Source organism: Rhinopithecus bieti, unplaced genomic scaffold (genome assembly GCF_001698545.2).
Source record: "Rhinopithecus bieti isolate Rb0 unplaced genomic scaffold, ASM169854v2 scaffold_23748, whole genome shotgun sequence".
In the NCBI taxonomy this organism is placed as follows: domain Eukaryota; kingdom Metazoa; phylum Chordata; class Mammalia; order Primates; family Cercopithecidae; genus Rhinopithecus; species Rhinopithecus bieti.
The window spans coordinates 719,652-744,482 of record NW_016811596.1 but is presented as its reverse complement, the minus strand read 5'-3'; positions in this window follow the sequence as shown (position 1 = coordinate 744,482).

The following is a 24,831-nucleotide window of genomic DNA, read 5'->3' as shown; positions in this document are numbered from 1 at the left end:
AAAAAAAAAAAATCATCTATCTATGTTCTTAGGAGCCAAAAATTCCATGGCATTAGTCTGTGAAATAAGATGCAAATTCATTTTCAACTTTAAAGACACATATCTGAAATCTTGCTTTCATGACCTGAAACGCACAGCCCCCATCCCGTAAACACAGTGCCACCCTTGAGGAACACACAGACTTGAAGCAAGATCTTTCTCCTAGTCCTATTTTAAATGTTCCTCAAGGATAAATAATATCCCAGTGAGACCTGTGTCTAATTAATTGGGGCATGTATTATAATATTATAAAAGTGTTCATCACATATACTCAGAACTAATTCTTTTAAGGCCCAGCATATGACTGCATCTTAAAATAGTGCATGACTGTTTATACACTATTTAAAATAGTGTATGACATATGATGTAGTGTATGACTGTTCATCCTTGTATTAATTTTGCCCTCTAAAACAAATACAGTGATTAATTATTCCGAGCTGTACCTTTATTGGTCCATGAGTAAACTCAGTCAACTTTGTTGCACTGGGGGCAAAGTCTTAATTCAGAAATAATAATGATGGCTCATAACAGTATAATAATAAATTGCTACATTTCTTGATTCCCTGCTCTGGCTCTAAACTCTATATAATAGATATTTTATATACATCTAATCCCCAGAATAACCTACCAAAGTAGGTATTATCACAATTTGTCAAGTTAAGTAAGAACTCGGGAAATAGCTTGAATGAAGAGAGTAGTGTTTTCTTATTTCAGTCTTTAATTTCCCTTTCCTGTTTTAGGTTGGAGAAGTCCTGTATCTTACTGGGCAAATTGCCCTGGTACCTTCCACAATGAAATTTGTTCGTGGTGGAATACAAACAAAAGCTACTCTGTCCTTAAGCCATACCCTGAAAATCCTGGAAGCAACACATGGAGGCACCGGACTTCAGCACACTTTCATGGCTCACTGTTATGAAATGTTATGTTAATGAACAGCCAGCTCACTTCCACTGCTCTGGATACCTGGCAGAACTTAAAGACCCATTAAAAGGTACCTACAGTATCTATTTTATTTCTAGCCTACCAAAGAGCAATTTATGAAAAGGTTTTATTCAGACAATATCAAGTCTCAGTGCACTTCATAAGGGTTTGAACTAAATCTGGAATAATAATGTTTGATTGAGCTGTTATGTTCTGCCTCATAATTGGCTGTTCACAATTGAGAAAGAAAATTGCTTAATAGAAACTTACAGTCATCATTAACTTTATATTAATTCCCCAATGCAATAAGTTAAGAGTTCTTTACAAGCAGCTTACAGTTTTTAGAAACTGTTGAAATATACTATTTAAAATATTTCTTCCCATGTATCACATTATATTTTCTGGTGAGGGAGGTAATTTTCTGATATTTTATTCACTTGGGCTAAGATTCATCTTATTTCTCCAAGAACATTTAAAAGGACCACATTTTCCATTCTTCTAAAGTATTAACTGAGTTTTTGTTTTTTAATATGATATCTGTGCCCTAGTATGGGGTTGGATCTTTTAGTTATCCCACAGATATCAAAAGTAGTTTTTGAAATATATTGACTTTAGATTATGCCATAATTTATACTATGGCATCATCAGAAAGTAAGACTTTTAAGTTAAACAACTGAGTAAGCTGATGATTAGAATATACTCTAGAAGGAACAAGAATCTGTTCTTTGTAGAGGTTAAGAACTACATTGGCAATACAATCATTATTTGCAGATAATATTATCTACCTAGTAAACCCATGAGACATGAACTATGAGCAAAATTAATATGAGTTAAATAAGATTGCTAAGTAAAAAGGAAATATAACGAAAATCTTTTACCTGCTAACTATCAGCAGTAACCAACTTAAAAGATCTAATGGGGAAAAAAGACCAGGTGCACAGTAGCATGAAAACTAGAAGAAATTTCAGGACTGCTCTAAAGGAAACCCTAAATCTTTCTGGGAGGATGACACTTTTAAAAAGTGAAAAGATATACCTTGTTGCTGAGTTAAAATAATTGGAAGATACCTATTTTCTACAATTTTATTTTTAAAATAAATTTAATTTTATTAGAATCAAGTCTCCCATGGAATACACTTAACAAAATGGTTCTGAAGTGGATATAAAAAAGAATAAAGCTGGCAGAAATGGCCTGAAAGTTTTTGCCAAAAGAAGAAATAAGAGGGGTATAGGGGAAGAGAGGAGGAAAAATAAGAAAGTCTTACACTGCCAGTTATTAAAATATATTGTAAAGATACAATTAACATCATGTAGCACTGGCATAGTAACAGATAAGAATCAGTGGCTCAAACACGACATTTCTCTAAATTATGTGCTTTCACATTTGTGGAAGTGCTAGTGTTTCTTTTGATCGCAAGCGAAGTTGAGGTCAGGCGGCCTCTTGCAGATTTGGCAAACCTTATTTGGAGTTAGTATCCTGGTTTTCCTGAATGAACCTTCTAGATGCTGCACCTGCTAACAAGGTGGAGTTTGCAAGCGGTCAGCACTAGCTGCCTCTTAATTTGGTGATGGCACTTGTGGTTTTAATGAATCTGATTGTGTCTAAGGCTTGCTCGCATATCTGAGAGTCTTTTCCCATAACTCCTGGGGTCTATGGAATTCTTGTAAATGTTGCATTCTTCAGTTGATAGAGAAAATACTTTCTGAATTTGTGCTTTATTTTAATTTATTTTTGCTGTGGCTGACACATTTGAAATTGAGTTATTTCACAGAATCTCCCCCGCCACCACCTCCAGGGACTTTGTTTGTTATTCAATGTAAGCTAAAAATAAAATGATACAAAATTTCAAATTATTTAAGCTAAACTTAAGTTTATTACTATAGAGTAAACATATTTATTCATAATGTATTTCTTCTCACTTATCCACAGATGTGGATCCCAATTTAATATGAGTTTCACCAGTAAACAGTTTGTAGAATATTTTCAGTGAGGCTAGTAGGCAAAACAAGTTCTGGTCATCATAACAGAGCTTGAAAAAGAAAGGTAACATCTAGGCATGCCAACTATACTCATCTTATAACTAAATGTATTACAGATTACCACATCAAAAAGAAAATTTGAGAATTCCAGTTAGTGGTATTTAATTTCCAGCTTAATGTCAATTTAGGCACTACTTATAGTACTTTGCTACAGAATCATTATCTGTCATTATTTTAAGAAAATACATTTATAGCTAAGAAGAAAATTAGTTTGGGAAAGATCATTTTCCTCAGTTGAAATCTATAGACTGTATTATAAGGCATAAAGAATGTATCTAATTTTGCTTTAAAAACAATTTGCTATTAGAAGTTAAATTATCACTTTATAATTTTCTATGAAGCGAAAGAAAAGTGTTTTTAATTTAATTACCCCTGCCTAAAGGATATTCTTATTGGGATGATTATTATAGTAACCAAAACATATCGTAATATGCCATTATACTCTTTCCAGTAATCTTTTGGTTCTTTGGTTTTCCTTGGAGGTACTAAAGGAGTACAGGACTGACACAATATTATTCAACATGCAGATACTTTTTAGGATCATAATGTTGGTTGTTTTTACTAATTCAGGCTGGGCATGATGGCTCATGCCTTTAATTCCAGCACTTTGGGAGGCCAGATGGGAGGATCTCTTGAGCCCAGGAATTCGAGACCAGCCCTAGCAACATAGCAAGACCCTGTCTCTACAAAAAAATCAAAAAATTCGCTGGGCATGGTGGCACACACCTGTAGTCCCTGCTAATTGGGAGGCTGAGGTGGGAGGATCACTTGAGCCTAGGAGGTCACAGCTGCAGTAAGCTATGATCGCACCTCTGCATTCCAGCCTGGGCAACAGAGTGAGATTCTATCTTAAAAAAAAAAAAAAAAAAAAAAAAAAAAAAAAAAAAAAAAAAAAGCTTTACTAAATTGATTTGACAGTTTCACATTAAGTATTATCTTGTGTTTCTCCTTTTTCCATTTTTTCCATATCTTTTTAATGGCAGTGTCATATGATATGATGTTTTATGAGTTGTTATACCTCATTCATCAGAGTAATCAATGGGGAAAGGAGCCTTATGGGTTGTAGTCCATTTGTATTGGATAGGACAGATGGCATTATTGATAAATGGAAATATTCCAAATATTTATTGTATAATAATATTACAAGGACTCTGAATTCTGAATTTTAATACCTTTAGTTTCTAAAGTAATTGGCAAATAAAGTAATTTATTTAGTTACCATGTATCCATTTAGTTACATCAGTGTGTGAACTGTAGCATTATCTTTCAGTTAATATGTGATGGGTATTTCTCTTTCAAGGCTTTGTGCTTACTTATCTGAATTCTGACCAAGCTATCACTTTGGTCTTGAGTATTTTATTTTATTTTTGTTTTTTGTTTTGTTTTTTTTTTTTTTTTTTTTTTTTTTTTTTTTTTTTTTTTTTTTTTTGAGACGGAGTCTTGCTCTGTGGCCCAGGCTGGAGTGTAGTGGCGCGATCTCAGCTCACTGCAAGCTCCGCCTCCCGGGTTCCCGCCATTCTCCCGCCTCAGCCTCCCAGTAGCTGGGACTACAAGCGCCGCCGCCACGCTCGGCTAGTTTTTTTTTTTTTGTATTTTTAGTAGAGACGGGGTTTCACCTTGTTAGCCAGGATGGTCTCGATCTCCTGACCTCGTAATCCACCCGCCTCGGCCTCCCAAAGTGCTGGGATTACAGGCTTGAGCTACCGCGCCCGGCCTGGTCTTGAGTATTTTAAAGTTAAAAACAATATTTGGAGCTGACACTAAGGTCAAGATAGGATCTCAGAAGTGACAGAGGCAAAGATTCCATAGCATTTCCCCTGCATTATCACCTTTGTCCTGTAGGAGGCAGAGAGGGAAAGAGCAGTCTTAGGTCTCTTTACATTTGCCCCTTGCATAAGTTTCTACTCTCAATAGATTTCCTGAAATTATGTTCTAATATAACTGTGGACATAAGGACATAATGATGTGATTCAGGTTCTAATTAAATTTTATTTTCTCAATTTGGAATTCAGTCATTTGAAGAAGGGTTAATGCTGGTGTAGTATCCTTAATGTACCGTCCTCCAAAATGTTTGGCATTATTCCAAAATCATATTCACACTAGTAAAAATAAACAAAATCCAGAGGACTTCACTTTTATCATATATATTTTGTATTGTTTAAATGCATATTAAGAGCGTATCGCCATGCCCTATTTTTGCAATCACGAAGTTACAAATGATAGTTTTAGTCATTCTAAAACTTATATTGCCATTGCTTTATTTCTTAAATACTACCAAATCTGTTATTGAAGTCTGGCGTGTATTTAAAGACTGCTTGGAGCTCTCTGATAGGACCTCAAGGTTGCTTGCTATTTTATTTAGAAAGCAATAAAAATTATTTAATGGTAGTGACCATTTTTTCCCAACCAAGAATCAGTACATATTGCCCAACAGTGGGATTATTTTTTAAATTGTGGATTTATTATGGTGAATATATTACAAAGGTTAGAAACTAAAAATGTTTATGTGAGTTATAAATTTGTTGTTACCTTCGTTAATGACTGACACCACTCAATTCTCAGTATTTATTCTAGCACACTGTCTTGCACATAGCAAAAACTCAACGTTGATTGCTATATTGAGAAATAAAAGAGAATGGTGTACATCCAAAAAGACAATTGGAAATATAAAAATTTAGTTATATGCTTTCAAAATAGTAGTGTAATCCCACTAATCAAATAGAAACTTTATACTAAATTTTGATAATTTAAATTTTATACTAAAATTTAAAAAATTTTAATCTTTTAAAGAATTCTTATAAAATAGGCTATGTAAATTATATTGAAAGAATAAGTTGGCCAAGCTTTATTTAATTAAAAATATCTTATAGTGTTCAGTGGGCCAAGAGGATAAAGTAACTTAGACCTATGTAAACATATCCCATTCAACATAGACTCTACTGTATGATTTAGGGCAAAATAACAGCAGTTGTGTTCCTACTGCCCTGGCAAGTACAAATGGACAAAATACACCCTGATAACTCCAGATACCTTCAAAACTCTAGGACTACTTCAATGATTAAAATGGCATAGAGAATATTCTGATAGAACTCTTAGGACCAATAATAAACCAACGAAAAGACCAGCATTCATTGAATTAGTATGGAATTTGAAATATTCTACATGTATTTTGTTTCTTTAAAAAATCAAAGTCTAAGTAATATGAAAGACATGTGTATTTTGTGGTTAAGAACGCCTTTTATGTCCTTTATTTATGGAATCAAATATGTGAGTGCTTTCCAGTAGAATTCAGGAAGAATTTTTACTCTGAACTTTGTATCTACATTTGCAGCCCTTAACATTCCCTGATCTTTTCTCAGTTTCTCGTTATCTGTGTTTCTCTTCCTTTGTCTCTCCTCCTTCTGTATTCACTTATACACTGAGAGACAGCAAAATGCAGACAGACACAAACACAGCTATTACTTCGGATAACCAAACAAGAAAACTTCCTCGCAGGCAACTCTTCAATGTGGTTATGTTGTGGTTGTTTTAGGAAGATTTCATTTCTCCCCTGTTATTTTAAATTTTGTATATTGGGAGAAACTATGTTATATCACTTCTTTGATGGAGAAAGAAAAAGTCTCTAGAAACAAAAGGAGGAAGTTTGATTACACTTGATAAAGTGAGATATCAATTATCCTTTTAACTGTATTTTTGCTCCAGAGGTTTTTCTCATGAATAGGGTGTCTACTCAGAGTTTTGACCCATAACCCATCTTCTCCCCCCAAAAAGATCATACGTTGCCTAAAATAAGATATGAAAACTACGTCTCAGCATTTAATTTGTGTTCCTAGAATTATATATGGCCCCCAATATTTTTTTTAGACAAACTAAGAATATTAAAATTGCATTTTAGATAACCAAGTTATGGGTGAAAGCAAATTTTCTTTATATTTTAAGAGCACTAGAATATGTATTCAACAAATCTTCTTTAAAGATATCATATGCTTACAGGGGAAATAATAAGAGGACACCCAATAATACATTTCTAAATTTAGCCCTGAGTTATTTGGACTTTGCTTTAATCAAATTTATCTGAAACAAATTTTTTTCCAAGCCTTAAGTTCTGAAGACAGGATGGTAGTAATTGATCATGCTGCTGAATAAAAAGTAAATTTTGGCATATTAAGGCAGTGTATAAGCTGACATTCTTTAACAAAAGCAGCCTGTCAACTATGGTGCACTTAAGTACAGGAAAGATTGATGTTTGCCAAATGTAAAATCAGAGAGAAGAAAAAATGTTTTCAAGTTTAGAGGATTGCTAACAATGAAAGAGAAAAATAAATAAAAATTTAGATGTATAATATTGTTATACCTTGTCAAGGAACTGTTAATTGAAAACAGGCGTCCTTTTAAAACTTAATATAAGATCTCCACCAAAAGACTACTCAAGAGTCTGACAATTAATGAAAAAGTAAAATTTTAAAGGTACAAAGTGATGGCTGACATTAACAAAAATTGTGCTGTTACATTATCAAAATGCTATCCCCTAGATTGCATTGTCAATGCTTTCCTACAGAGTAATTAATATAATTGGTTATGTTACTAACAGAAAGCTGAGTTTTGAAAAATATCAGTATGAATCATGTGAGACTCCATCATAAATTTAATAGCTAAGATACGCAGGTTGCTGTTTATTTATTCTGCTTATCAGGTTTATGACATTTATTTGGTAGCTATATATTGTTTTGAGTTTGCAATAATTTGAGTTATTAAAATGCAGTTTACTTATGATCCATGTTGAGAACATACAGTGCATTCATATGACTACGTAGCATTGGATCTTTCATCTCAGAGTGATATGTTTCATTTGTAGTGATTATAATGCGAATATTTAACATGGGTCAAATGGGGAATAGTGGCACCCTGGAAGTGCTTATAAATAAATTTCTTTTTTAAAATATATCATTCCACAGTGGAATTGAAAAAGATTACCACTCCTTGTTTAAAGATGTTATATTGTTCTATTTGTGAATCTAATGAAATACTTGACAGAAAAGAACACAAATTGCTCAAATGAATTTTAGAAAATAAGAAGACATCTGAATCAAACAGTAAGACATTTTAAATACATGAGATACTATCAACAATGTTTACCTACAGAAAATAAGATATTTATATCCATATATATGTAACTTTTAAAAACTATTAATGTTTCCTGTTCATTCCCATGATGGAAAGTGAAGAAAAATTATATTTATTTGCCCACAGACATGGGAAAGAATTACCTGGCAGAGCTATGTACCACAACAGATTTTTTTAGACTCCCTTTTCCCTGAAGCAGTCTTTTTATTTGAGCACTGTAAGAGATTTTCCATCTTTCTCACTGAAGTGCTCAGGTATATTAGCACCTCTCTCCTTCTCAGGACATTGACTTTGTTAAAAGCAAGAGAAAATACGTTATTTCTGTGAGCTGGTTGTGTCTCCTCTCATGTTTAAAAAATAATAATAATTGCTAAACTAGATCAGCCTGTGTGCAAAAACTGACCTGTCACTGAATGACCAGCTACCGAAAACCCATTTAAAAATTATATTTGATGGAATGGTATCACCTGATCTTAGAGAAAGATGCTGTACAAAAGAATGCTAGTGTCAATAGAATTCATTGAGCTCTAAATGATATTCCAAAACTGCTTTCGAGCTAAAACATATCCAGTGACTGCTCAGGGCTAGATTACACTGTCTTGGAAGAATATGATAAGTCGGGTCAATGTTACGGGTGTAATAGGCTAAAATAATACAACATTTTCTAATACAGTTGCAGGCTTCTCCCCTAAGTGGAAATTTATTTATGTTGAGCACATTCTAGAATGGAAGCTTGTTTTGAACATGCCAATAAATACAGCAATTACTTCAGGAAACACAGAAGTTGTTGCTTCCTCTAAGAATTATTAAAGAAGGTGAGGCCTTCCATTTAGCACTCTCTGCGCTAACATGAAAGTTCTGCTGTGTAGCCACCATCCTAGATCTTCTCAATACTATTAGGAGTGAATTAATACAGTTGCTATTTGTTGCTTATGCATGATGAAGGCCTTTCAAATGTGCCCAGAAAACAGCCACTATGTTGCAAATAGCAGAGACAGTCTACATCAATATCTGGAATGAGGCAAGAATGCACAGCAATAGCACTATAATTTAAGATTATTCTGGAAGTTCTAGACAATTCTATAGTGCAATGAACTTATAAAAGGTGTGTTACAAAAAAGGAAAGCAAATTCTCATTTTCAGGAAATGTATAATCAGGGCTTACTCACCCTATTTCAGAAGAATATGCTGAGTTGAGATAATGGGAATGGACTGACATAACAGACTTTTTCTAGTACAGTTTCAGGCTCCTACCTTACATAAATGTATAGTTATGTTGAACACATTTCAACATAGAAAAACCGAAATGGATCAACTAAAAAACGACTTGGACTGAAAAGAATTAATTAAAATGGCAGGATAGAAAATATGTCATATATTTTAAATTTTAAATTCATCACTATCTTGATTTGGGGGTGGGAAAGAAGAAAAATAAATTTGTGGTAAGAATATCAATTATAAAATGTCCAGTAATATCCTGAATTAGAATTGCACAAGACTCTTGTCTGGAAGGAATTATAAAACCTTATTGAGCAACATGCAAAAAGACAACTAAATGTCAAGAATTATGCTTCTAAATGGGAATACTGTAAAGATAGCAACTAACATAGAGGTATGGCTTTAGTACATCAGGGAAAATTCTAGTGGGATTATTTTAAAAACATGAAATAACTTTTTAAATGGTTAGCATTCAGAATAGCAAAAGATAATTTTTAAAACACTATAAAGGGGAATAGGATTTATTAAATATGAAAATATGTTCTTGCACTACAGTATTTAGAATGGTATGGTACTACTGCACCTAGAATCCAGACAAAGATCAATAAAATGGAACGGATAAACATAAAACTAACCCCAGTATTTCTGTGAACCAAATATGACAAAAGAATATTCCAATAATAGAGATAGGGTAGATTATCCAGTGAAGGATAATACAAGATTTTGCTAGAATGTGGGGAGAAAAAAAGAATGATGCAATGAAATTCAGACATCAAGTATAATTTTTGCAGAATTTTAAATTAAATATAAATGCTCATAAAATAGAAAAAATATGAAAATATATATACGGTATGAACCTAGTCAGGTAAAATATGTGCGTATACATATGCACATGGAAAATCAACTGGTAAATATACCAAAATGATAGAAATGGTAAAAAACAAAAAAAAGAGGGAAATTATTGCTATAATTGCTGATGATTTAGTTTTCTTTTTTATACATTTTATAATTTATAGCTTTTTTCTTTAATTATAATACATTCCACAATTAGAAAAGTAAGTTATTCTCTCCTTAAAGCAACCATCATGTTATCCAAGTACATACCAAATATTAAATATTTTTTGGCATAAAACAATTTCAGACTTGCTTCAAGATGATACAATTTTGTCATTTTTAATTTTATTATGTTTTCTTTTTTAATCCATGAACAGATGCATGGATGTTGTTGTTTTAATCTCCAGAATAGGAAGACTTTCCTTTTCTTCTTCCTTTACGATATACAATTAGAATGAGAGCTGGAAGCAGAGAGCACACAGCGATACTCACCATTGTCTTTCCAACACTTAGTACAATGCCTAACACATAGTAGGCATGCAGTAAATATTTGACTAAAGAAATGACTAATTAATTAATATAAAACTAGCCAATTTTCAAAGAATATTAATGAAATGATTCTTTTGAATAATCTTTTTTAATGTCAGTCATTTTTCTGGGATACAATCCAACAAAGGAGTTTCAATGCTAGTATCTAATATAGACCAATTCAAAATGTTTCTGCTTTTATTTGTAGACCACTTCTCTGGATGCAGTATAGTGCAAAAAGCAAGATTTGAAAAGACCAAAGAAACATCTCACCACCTTCCATTTTGCCAGGATTCCATTTTGCCCCAGAATTCTGTAATCTTCCTGGGGAATTTTTGTTTGGAAAACAAATCTCTCTTAAATGATAACACCACATATTGTTCCAAATCGTCTCTCTCTCATCTTCTTTCTTTCTCTGTTTTCCATAGAATCTCTGGGCATTTGGCTTGCAGATGGAGAATCCAAGCCAATTTCTTTTGAGGAGGCTTATTTCTTTTATTATTATTTCTTATTTCTTTGGAGGAGGCCACAGCGACTTCCTCCATGCGAAAAGAGAGACCACTATACTGTACCTCTACCTTGAAGAGCTCAACTTTTAATTCTTAGAGAGCCATTTTGCATTAATAGAAACTCCCTGGGATCTGCACTGTAATTACATTACAATTTTGGATGCTCTGTAAGCCCTGGTGGCCTCATCTTGAGAGGTGTATTTTTTTTTCTTTCTTTCTTCCATTACATATGCACTCTCCTATTGCTTTCCAGGACAGCAGTTTTTTTTGTTGTTGTTTTTTTCTGCGATGGAGTCTTGCTCTGCCACTCAGGCTGGAGTGTACATTGTTGGTGGGAATACAAAGTGGTACAATTTCTATGGAGGTAAATTTTGTAGTATCTCACAGAATTATAGTTAACCTGTAATCCAATAATCCACTTTTTTTTTTTTTTTTTTTTTTTTTTTTGAGATGGAGTCTCACTGTGTGGCCCAGGCTGGAGTACAGTGGCGTGATCTCAGCTCACTGCAAGCTCCGCCTGCCGAGTTCACACCATTCTCCTGCCTCAGCCTCCCGAGTAGCCGGGACTACAGGCGCCCGCCACCACACCTAGCTAATGTTTGTATTTTTAGTAGAGAAGGGCTTTCACCGTGTTAGCCAGGATGGTCTCGATCTCCTGACCTCGTGATCCATCTGCCTCGGCCTCCCAAAGTGCTGGGATTACAGGCGTGAGCCACCGCGCCCGGCCCTCAGGACAACAGTATTGCCCTGTTCTGTTCAGAGAGGTACTTTTCCCCCCAAAAGCCATTTTGTCTTTATTGTAGTCAGATATCCCATTTTTTTTAATGACATAAGCAATCTCTAGATAAAAACTTGATAATCTGTCATCTTTGATTTACATTTTAAAATAGCATGATATGAAAAGAATCATTCTAGAAGTCAAGAAATTTGGATTCTTGTCCTTACTGTTTTCTCTCAGCCAGATGTTAAAATGCATTGCAGTTAAATCAACTGTAGTCTCAATTTTCTTAAGAAATATCTAAATATCTCCTACCTCTAAAATCTTTGATTCTTTCATTAATTTTTTGCTCAATCAGTGCCATTTACTGAATTCTTAATTTCCTGATACTGTGTAAGGTATTTATTTGGGTTACCTAAATGACTGAGATTCTCACTTCCATTATACAAGATTCATTGCTTTCTTCATGAAACTGTGAGGGAGACTATTATTTTATAACTGAAATGTTTAATCTTGATTTCTGACTGAGCTTCTTAGGGACTTTTTAAACTAGAGCATTAAGTTTCATGACATCATTCTGTCAAGAAGACAACAAATTGGCCGGATGCGGTGGCTCATGCCTGTAATCCCAGCACTTTGGGAGGCTGAGGTAGGTGAATCACCTGAGGTCAGAAGTTAGCCTAGCCAACATGGTGAAGCCCCATCTCTCCTAAAAATAAAAAATTAGCTGGGCGTGGTGGCAGGCGCCTGTAGTCGCAGCTACTCGGGAGGCTGAGGCAGGAGAATCGCTTCAACCTGGGAGGTGGAGGTTGGAGTGAGCTGAGATTGCACCATTGCACTCCAGCCTGGGCAACAAAAGCAAATAAAACTCCGTCTCAAAAAACAAACAAAGAAGAAGACAACAAATTATTTTTAAAATGTTTTCTGTACTTAAAAGTATTTGAAGAGTTACTATTTATAGGAATTCATTTATACTTTTAAAATCACATCCTGGCTGTACTTATAGTAAGACGCTACCTATATTCATCTTTTAAGAATCATTTTTGATCAGGCAACTTTCTTGCATGATGATTTTTCAGATAAAGACTTTGGAGCCTGTTATGCTACTACTTTCAAAATATATGAAGACGTACCTTTGGTGTCTTTTAAGGAAAACTTAGTACATTTCATATTTGTTCACCAGTTGAAATTGCTTTTAAAATAAAGAATAGCCAGATTGCTTTCCAAGATGAATAGTACTGTCTTACACTTGACTCGAAGAGTAGAATAAATGAATAATTTTGTATGCAAGTTTCTTGGTTTACTTACAACTTTCTGCTAAGACTCCAGAGACCTTTAAGCAAGGATTCCACCAATTACATTTGTTGTCTGTATGTGTATATATTTTTTCCAGAAAGCATATGTTAGTAGGGCTATTAAGCAATTAGCTTCATGCATATAGATAGTTCATTTTGCACCAAACCATATGATGTGATTGGAATTTATAGAAAACCATCTTTCTTGCCAGAAATTGAGGCAAGTTAATTCTCTAGTTTGGAGAAGTATGGTCTTATGACTGCAATCTGTAGCCTTAAAAATTAGAAGCCTAGTATTCTTTATTTGATAGCTTAGAAAAAAATGAATATAAAACTTTTGTTTTATTAAATGGAAAATTAGAAAAAAGAAAAAAACTAGAGCACCTGGATCATATTGCAAACTCACCAAATGTTTGTTAAGTTGCAATAAAATAAAGCCAGCAGGGATTGAGATTAGTTTTGCTGTTGTTTTTTTTTTTATATGAAATATGTGCCATGAGGTCTTATGTCCTAGTCACATTTGGCTCTGAGCGTTCTAGTCGTCTATGCAAAAAGGGAAATGCAACCAGTGACAAAATCTGTAATGTCCATGAGATAAAAACAAACTGGCTGCTCAGTAGAAGCCCAGCTATTCCTAGGGACTTAATAACTATTTCCAGAATGAATGTATGATGCTGAAATCTCAGAAAAAATTCCCCTGTTTACATTTTTAGGAGGGTACTTGACTCTTCACCATCTTTACTCTTCACTCGCAGCGTTATGTGACTGTGTCTCAGATCAATGTCCAAGAGTAGTTCAGAAAAATTGCTTTTATGGGGGTGAAACAAAACAACTGCCCGATGATGTGACTTAATTCAAAAAACTTTCTGAAATACCTAGAAATCCTAAAGCAGTAGGTAAAGTATGTTACAGACATGTATACATATTCCATGTGTAAAATAAGATTCATTGCCACCCTTTGAAGCTCTAGTTGCACTTTACAAAAGAAGTGTGTTACTGTTTTGTCTCATTTTTATAGCACTCATATCCCTGGCCACAGCCATTAATCAGATTTTTTTTCTCTCTTTTGGGGAGGCAGGGGATTATACTAAAAAGCCATGGAAAGTCTACTACAAGATGTAAAATTCTACATGATTGACCTTTTGTAAATATTAAGCAAAACTAGTAAATCAAGATGATCAGATTAACATATTTTAACAGCAGTATCCATATGAAAGGCAATGTTGACATTCTTTATGAAAGCTGCTTTTTACCTTTACTGCTGCCATTTTTATGTGGATTTCCCTGTTCAGCACTTAGTTCCAATTTTTTAAATGATCCATTTCAACAGTAGACAGCAATATTCTTCCAGTCATATGAGTTTTTGGTTTCATTTTATTACATTAAAGATTACAAAGCTCTACTGTGAATTTGTGTGCTAACATACCTTGTATTTTACAGGACTGTGTTCACAAGAATTATTATGACTGGGTCCAGAATTCTTTGTTTGGGTCTTTGAAGTGAAAGTCCAATGCAATTTAACCCTCAGTAGTAACTAAGCTAAAAGTTCATTGCATAATTTCAAAAACATTAAAAGCATGAAAATAATGTGTAATTTATTCAAGAATCCCAAGAGATTGTTGGATTTAAAAAGGTATCCATTTAAAGATGGTAACAGTTTTGAGTAACAATCACTTTACTTGATTATAGTTTCCCAGAACTCTGCTTATAACTTGGTTGCTTGGAGTTATAAATTAAAGTCCATTCAGTGGATACTTATGTGCCAATGCTATCCCCACCCTGAAGTAACTTTCTTGCTGGTGGTGTGGAAAAAAAGACAAGGACACAAATAACTTGGCAAACCTCTTTTCAACACATTGTCAAGTGCCTTATAAAGCAAGCTCAAATGTGGCAGAAAGCCACCATCGAATTTCAGAATCAAAGAATTCATAAATTGTTACAAGTTTATTCTGTGGATCAACTACCCAGAATTTGCTAAGGTTACACTCATACCTTACACTCAAGCCCTTGTCATTTCTGCTCCCATCATACTTACCACACAGCCCGCCTCCTCCCACAAAACAGCTGAGGCAGGAAGCAGAGTTCCAGCTAGTGGGTAATCAGAATTCTACTGGCTTTAATGCCTTTATCCTCGTCATTAAGCTTAGTATCTCTATCAAGGATTTCCTAGTTCTTAAATAAATGATTATTATTGATTTAACAAATGACAAGTTGCCAAAGTTTTAGGGATTTTTTATATCTTCACTGAAAGTGGCAGATTTTCTGCCACAACCTATTTTCACTAGTGATCATTTTATCTTATGATCTAATTAGCATAGCATATTGTTATCGTTAATACCTGAGAACTGTTTTTTACTATTTTACATTAAATTTTATGTCTGCATTTGGACAGCAGTTTGCCTTTTTCCAATGGATCCCATTATAAACATGACTGAGTACCCTATTTTAGTAAATGAGGAATACCTCATTTTATCAAGACTTGCATTTCACTTCTGGTCTCACAGTTTAAATATAAACCATCTACTACAGAACCCTATCCATGACCCACCCGCCAGCCCACACTTGCAAGTTCTTTTATCTCTCCCTGGCTCTCTCAGAGCCAAATTCCCATGCAAGCTGAAATTCCCAAAGATAGCTACAGAAGGGACAAGGACCAACCGGTAAGTGGGGATCTCTGTGGGAGCCACTGGCAGCACCAGGAGGTAGGGCTTTAGGGGGCCGACTACCTTCAGCATCAACCAATCAGAGCAGAACAGGGTCCTGGAAACTCATCATTAACCTTTTAGTTGCTATACGGAGGGGTCTTGGCTGTGAAGGCAGCATGGCCAGGGCACTTGTACCAACCTGGAGGATAATTTTTAAATACTTTAATAGACTGCAGAGCCTTACCTGTAAATACTAACTGAGTATCAGACCTACTCACAGCCCCTCCTAAGAAGCTATATCTATAGACTTAAGGCAGTATGAAGGTAAATTAACATTTTAACCTTCCATCTGTAAGTTCCCTTGTCTCCCATACTTGAATCTGACCTTCTGCTTTAAATATGGATTCAATGCTTGCAAGACTTCTGGTACCTTTTCACCCAAAGTTTTGACTTTTTCCTTCTAAGCCTCAGTTTCCTCTTTTATAAAATGGTTACATCAATCAGTATTAAATGCTTCCTATTCGCAATAGCCAAAATATGGAATCAAACTCAGTGTCCGTCAGTGGATAAATGAATAAAGAAAATGTACTATATGTACACAATGGACTATTATTTGGCCATAAAAAAATGAAATTCTGTCTTTCGTAGCCACATGGATGGAACTGAAGGTCATTGTATTAAGTAAAAAAAAAACCAGGCACAGAAAGACAAATATTGCGTGTTCTCACTCATGCAAAAGCTAAAAAAGTGGATTTTCTGAGGATAGACAGTATATTGGTGGTTACCAGAGGCCAGGAAGGGTGTGGAGAAGGGGTTGGATAAAGAGAGGTTAATTAATGGGTACAAATATACACTTAGATAGAATGAGACCTGGTGTTCAGTAGATCAATAAGGTGACTATAGTTAACAACAACTAATTGTACAATTCAAAATAGCTCAAAGAAAATAATTCTAATGTTCCTAGCATAAAGACAATATTTAAGGTAATCGATATCCCAATTATCCTGATTTGATTATATGAATGTATTAAATTATCACATTTCCTTGAAAATATGTACATCTAATATGAATCAATAAAAATTTAAGTAATGCTTCAACATACTGTTGCTGTGAGGTTTAAATGAGATAATGCAAGTGAAACCCATAGTAAAATGCCTGTGATGTAGTTAGTATTAGCCATTACTCACTTTTCATGGAATCTGCAATCAATGGATTTTAAAATCCTGTATGCAGTTACATAGCTGATTTGAAATACTTGACTACAGAAGCATATGCTGTGCATTGTTTTAAAACAAAAAAATGACCAGAAAAATAGGTTATTATTGAGTATGAGACATTTTCTTGCTTTCAGATGCTGTAGAGCTGTTGTGTGCTCTGATGACTCAAAGAAGCCTGGGGTTTCAAGGGCTGATGTCAGCTAGTGGCTTCTGGGCTTTTACTACTAATGAGGAAGGGGTATTCTCTCTGGAAACAGGAAGACTCTCTGTCAAGCTTCAGGTCTCCCTGTATTCATATATTATCTTTTCCTTTGACTTTTGCTCAAAACTATGGAGTAGAGCATATCTTTAAAGCACCAATGTCAGGAAACCCCAGGCTCTTTCCTTTCTGGGCAACATGAATGAGAAGACTGTCATAAAAGATATGGAATCTTAGGACGAAATAAATAAAATGAATCCTAGAGGGCAGCATTAAAAGTGTATAGAAAAACTCTGTTAACAAGTAAATGACTATTTTTAACAAGGTTTTCTTGTCATCTTCTTTGACTGGCATCAGAGTCTTCATTTGAACCATGTTATATTAGGCACTCTGAGCAAAAGTCAATTATAATTTAGATTCCTGATGAAAACTAAACATCAGAACAAGAGTTAGAAGGAAGCACTGCGGCATACCATTTTCTGAGAGCTTGTTTGAACCATGTCTGTTTGTTCCCTTTTCCCCCTTGGTGGTTATCATTTTCACAATATGCTTTCTTGTGGTCTGTCTTCCCTTCTTGAAAGTCCTGTTCACAAATGGATGTCATTGTCTCAGTCACATATTGGTTTAGTATTGACTAATTATTTAACCTTTCATGATATTTTCTTCATCATCGATGACATGGAATCAATTCTCCTGATACATTTCAAAGCCCCTGTGCTAATTCTCTAGCTGTGATTTCTGAACCAAAACTGTTTGTAGTAATCTAAGTCTAAAATATCTTCATCTGAGAAATACGTATATAACGGTGGTCCTTCTTGGAAGGGACCTTATTGAAAACACTTTCCTCCTGTTCTTTCCATGCAACTACCTTTATCACTGCCAGTGAACAACTGCCATGAGCATCTAGATTAATGAGTGACAGTCAAAAATAAGATGGAGGGAAAAAGGTGAGGCTGAATTTATATGTGATAAATTATTAAATAATAATTATAGAAGTTAATCTAAATATTATTATCTAAATATTATTAATTCATCTTTAAGTTTGGATGTCTGTTGGTATGATTTTCTTTGTTAAATGAAGAACTCCCATTCTTTTTTGTAAAGTTGAGATCAAATCCAGATTTATTTAATGTCCCTATCTCTCCACTTTTGCATTGTTCTTGAAAGGGAGAAATCTGAAAAAAAAAAATTAATTTCGATGATGTTATTTCCCATACAAATTTCAGTACTCAGATATTAATTATAGAGATTATAAGTATGTTTTCTCAACACACATTATATTTACTCTTAGTATTCATATTAATTTTGAGATGGAAAATAAGAATTTAGTATTATAAATGTGTGAAGCATTCTCTTTGATCTATTAGAACTTTGAATATAATTCATTATAGCACATATCATTCCAAGTTACAAGCATTAGTTTATATCTTTGTCTCCTCCTCACTTCTACATCTTTCCTTTCCTTCCCCTCCAAGATTGGCAGTTTCTAGAAAGCAACAACCTTGTCTGCCTTATGTTCATTCCTTATCATCACATAGGTTCTTGGCATGGTGCCTTGGCAAATAGTGGGGGCTCAATAAATGTTGTAGAAATAAATAAATGAATGTTGTTGATGTTATAGATGCATACAAATTGTATAGTGTTGCTATAAATGTTCAAATTTAATATTCTCATCAAATAGTTTTGATTCATTATCTATATCTTATTATACACCATGAAGTAGCAAAGAATCCTATAAAAATCAGTTCTCAAGCTTAATCTCAAATTATTGATTCCAAATAACTTGCATTAACACTCAAGCTTAATCCCAAATTATATGGCTCCATCCTGTGTAGCAAGAAGGATGTGGTTACTGAAGGCCTTTCCTAAAGCTTAGAGCATTGTTCACACATGAAGAAAATGATGGGTGAACATTAATGTAACTTTAAATGGGGGAAAAATAGAGCTATTATGCCTTCAAGTTAGACTACCACCTACAAAGAGGCAAGTTAGACTCAAAGGATAAAGTAGAATAAAGAAAGAACTAATATTTATGCTCTCTACTTTGTATTAGCTACAGTGCCAGGAGCTTTACATGTTGCTTCCTGTCATTCTCACAACAGCACTAGGAGTTAGGTACTATTATTCCCTTCTATTAATGAGAAAACAGGTTTCTCAGAGCTGTCAAGTAGGAGTCCTAGGATTTAAACTGAAACTATACAAACCCATTATTTTGTACTACAATAAAAAACATGAACATGTTTTAGCCCTGCCTTAAATACTTTCTGGAATAAGTCAGGGCATACATCAATTATGTAAATGATTCCTACCAGCTTCATCAGAGATCACAACCGTCATGTTACTGAAATGCCAAGGGTTTGGTCTAGGTCCTGTTGCTTGCTGCACAGAAAGCCAATCACTGAGACAACAAGTATTGCCAGGGAAGAAAGCTTTATTCAGGTGCTGCAGCTGAGGAGCACAGGAGTTAAGTCTCAAATCTGACTCTCAACTGACTAAAACTGGGAGGTTTATGTAGTAGGAGTAGAGACGTAGCTACATGTGGGAAGGAATTAGGGAGATGTAAGGAAGCAATCATGATAAATGAGGGGTCTGTTACCTCTTTACTGACATTATCCGAATGTGGTGATCTGGTGAGTTTCAGTCAATTGTCTGAGGGTTGTTTTTCTCAGAAAGGAACTCAGATGAGACAAATGTAACTTTCAAGTTTTAGGATTGGGAGAGTCAACTTCTATGTTTATTCAAAAAACAGTAACTATCATTTTTATTGGACAATTGTGCTTGTTTTAATCTCAGCAGTGGGAAGAGTGTCAGGAAGGGCTTCATAGGGCAAAGGTGCAGACTTTGACTTGAGATAAACTTTGGTTTGAATCCCTGTTCTGCCTCTTAGTCATCCTGAGCAAGTTACTTAAGCATGCTAGTCTTTGATTATATCATTTGTGAAATGCAGATGTTCATAGGCTTTTCAAATGACAAGCACGATGTCGGAAACAGAGAAGGTTTCCAAAAATGATGGTTGCTTGAATCACCATTTGAGTAGAATGATGCTTCATTCTTCTTTCTGAAGATGCTACTTAAAGGACATGTTCATGAAAGCAGATCAGAAAGAGAAGACTATTGTCTCAGGGAGGCCTTAGCTGATTTTATGACGAGAGGGATGTACCTCGAGGTATGTGTCAGTTTGATGTAAAATGCCTTTGACACACAATGAAATGTGGCATATTACATTGAATGTATATTTCTGTTTGTTATTTGCTTCATTAAACAATGATTGATGGTACATCTTGAAATTCATCAAAATTTAGAACAAACTATTTTTGAAAGAAAGATTGTTAGGGTTTAGAAAATGATACCCTAAAAGTATGGCCATTTGGCATGCTGATCACTTCCTTAAAATAGGAAGGCCTCAGAAGCTACCTCAGAATCAAAAACTTTCTGACCTCTCCTGTCTCTCCCCACACCCCAGCGCAAGGTGAAATTTTAGTCTGATTGAAAACTCCTTTGCAAAAATCATAACCAAGAAAATTATTACAGTGAAAGAGATCTGACCTAACTGACTTCATCTTGTTTCTATTCTCCAAGTTGTCCTTGTTCTTTCCTGGGCGAAAGCTGAACTAACTTTGGGAGGAATTTAGTTTACAGTTTAACTTTGAAACTAAGATGATAACTGTCTTTGCCCAAAATAAACCCCCTTCTTGCCTGGGGACCAGTCTGCCTTTGTAGTACCAACAAATTAGCTACAAGACTAGAAGTTATGGTTTAGGAGTCATGCAGCCAGAGGCTGCAAGATTCTGAAACACCCTAAACTGCTCTTGGGGATAACATCACTGTTGTAGAACTTAAGATCACTTTGAAGACCCTGCATTCCAGTGCACCAGCAGACATCACCTGGACCATCAATCTGCCTCAGCCAATTTGGCAATCCCACCTAGAAACAGGAGTCAGCAAGAAAAACCCACTTCAGCTCCCTATGATCTCGTCTCTGGCTCAACCAATCAACACTCCCCACTTTCAGACCCCTGCCTACCAACTTATCCTTAAAAACCCCTGGGAAGACTGATATGAGTAATAATAAAACTGCAGTCTTCTGAAGAGCTGGCTCTGGGTGAATTAAACTCCTTTGCTATTGCAAGTCCCCTGTCTTGATAAATCGGCTCTGTATAGGCAGCAGGCAAGGATAACTCACTGGACAGTTAAATAATCTTCCCTTATCTGCCTTAAGATCAGAACTGCCAAAGGAACACGATTACCTTCCATGTCCTCCCTGAAATTTTATTCTAGTACTGCCAAAGGGACCACAATTGTCTTCCATATCCTCTCTGAAATTTTATTATCTATTACAGAAAGGAAGACTGAGAAATGTGACCACACTTGGACAAACTTTGTTACAAGATATTGTCCCTCTCTTGGGTTTCTTCAAATTCCAGAGAATCATTTACAAGACAATGTCTGCTTCCTAAGTCCATTCATTTCCCCAAAAATCATTTACTACCCCTCTAAAATTGCCTGCAGCCCCCCATAAAAAGGGTATTTAAGTCTCAACCATCTGCCCCTTCTTTAAGTTTTTATATTTTGTATGACTCCTGCAAAACATTAATAAATTTGTCATGGCTTTTCTTTCGTTAATCTGTCTATAGCCAATTTATTTCAGAAGACTTAGACTCGAACGTTCAGAGGGAAAGTTTGAACTTCCCTACAATTACAAAGGTGCCTTCAAACCATTTGCAAATATAATGTAGTGTAAATTATAATCAATGCCTAATAAATGCAATGGAGAAGTGAAAACAGGGAGAGAGAATTTCAGGTTTAGATGATAATTCCAGGTTTGAATTTTCCAGGGTCTTAAATCATATAATGGATTTTACAAGGCAAATATAAAAAGTGAAAGTAGAATATATTTGAGGAGGACTCTTTGGTATGGAGTTTGCATTGGAAAAATGTAGCAGGAGAAAGGGTAGAGAGATTGAGGCAAAGCAGAAAGCATGTAATGGAAGCCTAAGAACTTAAAAGCAAATAATCTGACAAGTTACCTTTTTGGTTTGCTTTAAATTGGGTAATTTTATCTTCCAGAAGCTAAAGGAATGTGAGAAAAATAGGGTAAAGGGCACCAAGAGAAATACCTTTGTGGTGGTACAAACATGAGAATGGTGATAGAAAAACTCTCTGTAGCATAAAGCTATTTAATAATTTCAAGTCATTTAAATGCAACTTTTCAAGTAACAATTAGAACAAAGAAGTGATCATCTTGTTGCTTAGGAAACATACTCTGAAGTTAAAAGAAACAGCATCACCGTTCACTTCCTATTCAGCTTCTATCTTCTACAGCCATGATGATGGTCTTCAAACTCAAAATGACGACACTAATAACAATAGTACTTTGCTATTTTCATCAGGCTTTTAATGCTTCAAATACCGGGTCAATAGTTCTTCTAAAATCAGAGTGAACAGAAATCATGTTTTTGTTTTTGTTTTGTTTTGTTTTGTGGCAAGGTCTCACTCTATCACCCAGGCTGGAGTTCAGTGGCCAATCACAGCTCACTGCAGTCTCTACTTCCTGGGCTCAAGTGATCCTCCCACCTCAGCCTCCTGAGTAGCTGTGACTTCAGGTATGAACCACTGTTAGCAGTGGAATGTATCTGAGTCATGTGGCACCAAAGTATGTTAGCAGCAGTGGATCCGTACAGATCTGCAACAACCTCAATTCTTGCCTCCTCAGGAGAAAGAATTCGACTGAGAGACAGAAGGCAGAAGGAGAGACCAAGGCAAGTTTTAGAGCATGAGAGAAAGTTTATTAAAAAGCTGTAGAGCAGGAATGAAAGGAAGCAAGTACATTTGGAAGAGGGCCACATTGACAACTTGAGAGATCAAGTGTACTGTTTGACCTCTGACTTGGGGTTTTATATGTTGGCATACTTCCAGGGTCTTGCATTCCTTCTCTCTTGATTCTTCCCTTAGGGTGGCCTGTCTGCCTGCACAGTGGCCTACTAGCACTTGAGAAGTGAGCATGCACAGTGTGTTTACTGGAGTTGTACACATGCTCACTTGAGGCCTTTTTCCCTTACCAGTCCAATGTTCCTGGAGGAAGCTCATCCACCATTTTGCCTCTTAGTGTGCCTAGGTGAACCCACTCACCCAAGTCCTGAGATCTTATGAGGAAGCTGATAATCACTAGTTTTAGGTGTTTCTCTCTATTGGGATAGTGCCTTTTCCTGGCACTGTCTGTGGCCAATTATTATTTTAGAGAGATAGTTAACAGCTTCCTGACTATCACCTGATGGTCATCTGACATTCCTAATGCAGGGGGGATGCCCTCTCCTTCCCTGCTCATGTCTGACTAGCTACCTACTGTAACACCACCACATCTGGCCAATTTTTGTATTTTTTGTAGAGACAGAGTTTCACCATATTGCCCAGGCTGGTCTTGAACTCCTGGACTCCAGTGATCTGCCTGCCTTAGCCTCCCAAAGTGCTGGGATTATAGGCATGAGCCACCTCACCTGGCCCGAGATGTTTGTGGGGGTTTTGCTTTTGTTTTTGTAAATTAGAAACAGGGTCTCTCTATGTTGGCAAGGCTGGTCTTGAACTTCTGGGCTCAAGCAATCCTCCCACCTCAGCCTCCCAAAGTGTTGGGATTATAGGCATGAGTCATTGCAACCAGCCTGAATTCTAACTCTGATTGGTAAAAATTAGTATTGTGCCCTTGCCATTCCCTTCTTTTAAACTTGTAATTCAATTACTTTGCATGACTAGTCCTTATATTATAAAATATAATAAATCAAAAATCATCATAATAAAACCAGCTCCTTGAGCAACTGGACAAAAAAAGCAGCTTGGCATAAACACTAGTAAAGTTTAAACCATTGTATTTGGCAGGTATTCCCCAACATATAAACGATTACCACTAAAAAAAAAATCTGTTTAGTTCATTCTGAGTAGTTATATTAATCCATTCAGCTATTACTGGTACATGTGCAACTCAATCTGGCTAAATCATTCAGAATAGAGTCCTACTAAAAATTATACCGGCATGAGATAGTATCCTGTAGTGGAAAGAGCACAGGCTTTAGACTAGGTTTGTGTGTCAGTTCCCAAATTATTAGGTATATGATTATCAAATGACGATAATAGTGTCCTCTTGTCAGTTGTCATGATGATTCAATGCGATTATATAATCTGGGAAACTAATATTTATTGAGCACCTACCATGGGTCAGGTAGCCTCGTATTAAATCTTCTAGGCAACTTAATGAGGTAGATATTAAAAGCAGAGCCAGGCTTTGAGCCCAGGTCTTACTTCCAATTTCATGTTCCTTCCACATTATGTAATAAGATGCATGTCATGGTACCTAACAGAAGGCAGGCCCTAAGAAATACCTATTGAACTGAATGAACAGCTTGATTGTAATAGAAGTGATTAAATCATCATGCCTATTCTTTACATTTTTAAGCTAATATTATCTTTTATTTCTATTTTTAATTTTTTGAGGAATCTTCTCATTGTTTTCTATAGGGCTGCACCATTTTGCATTTCTTTTTTTTTTTTTTTTTT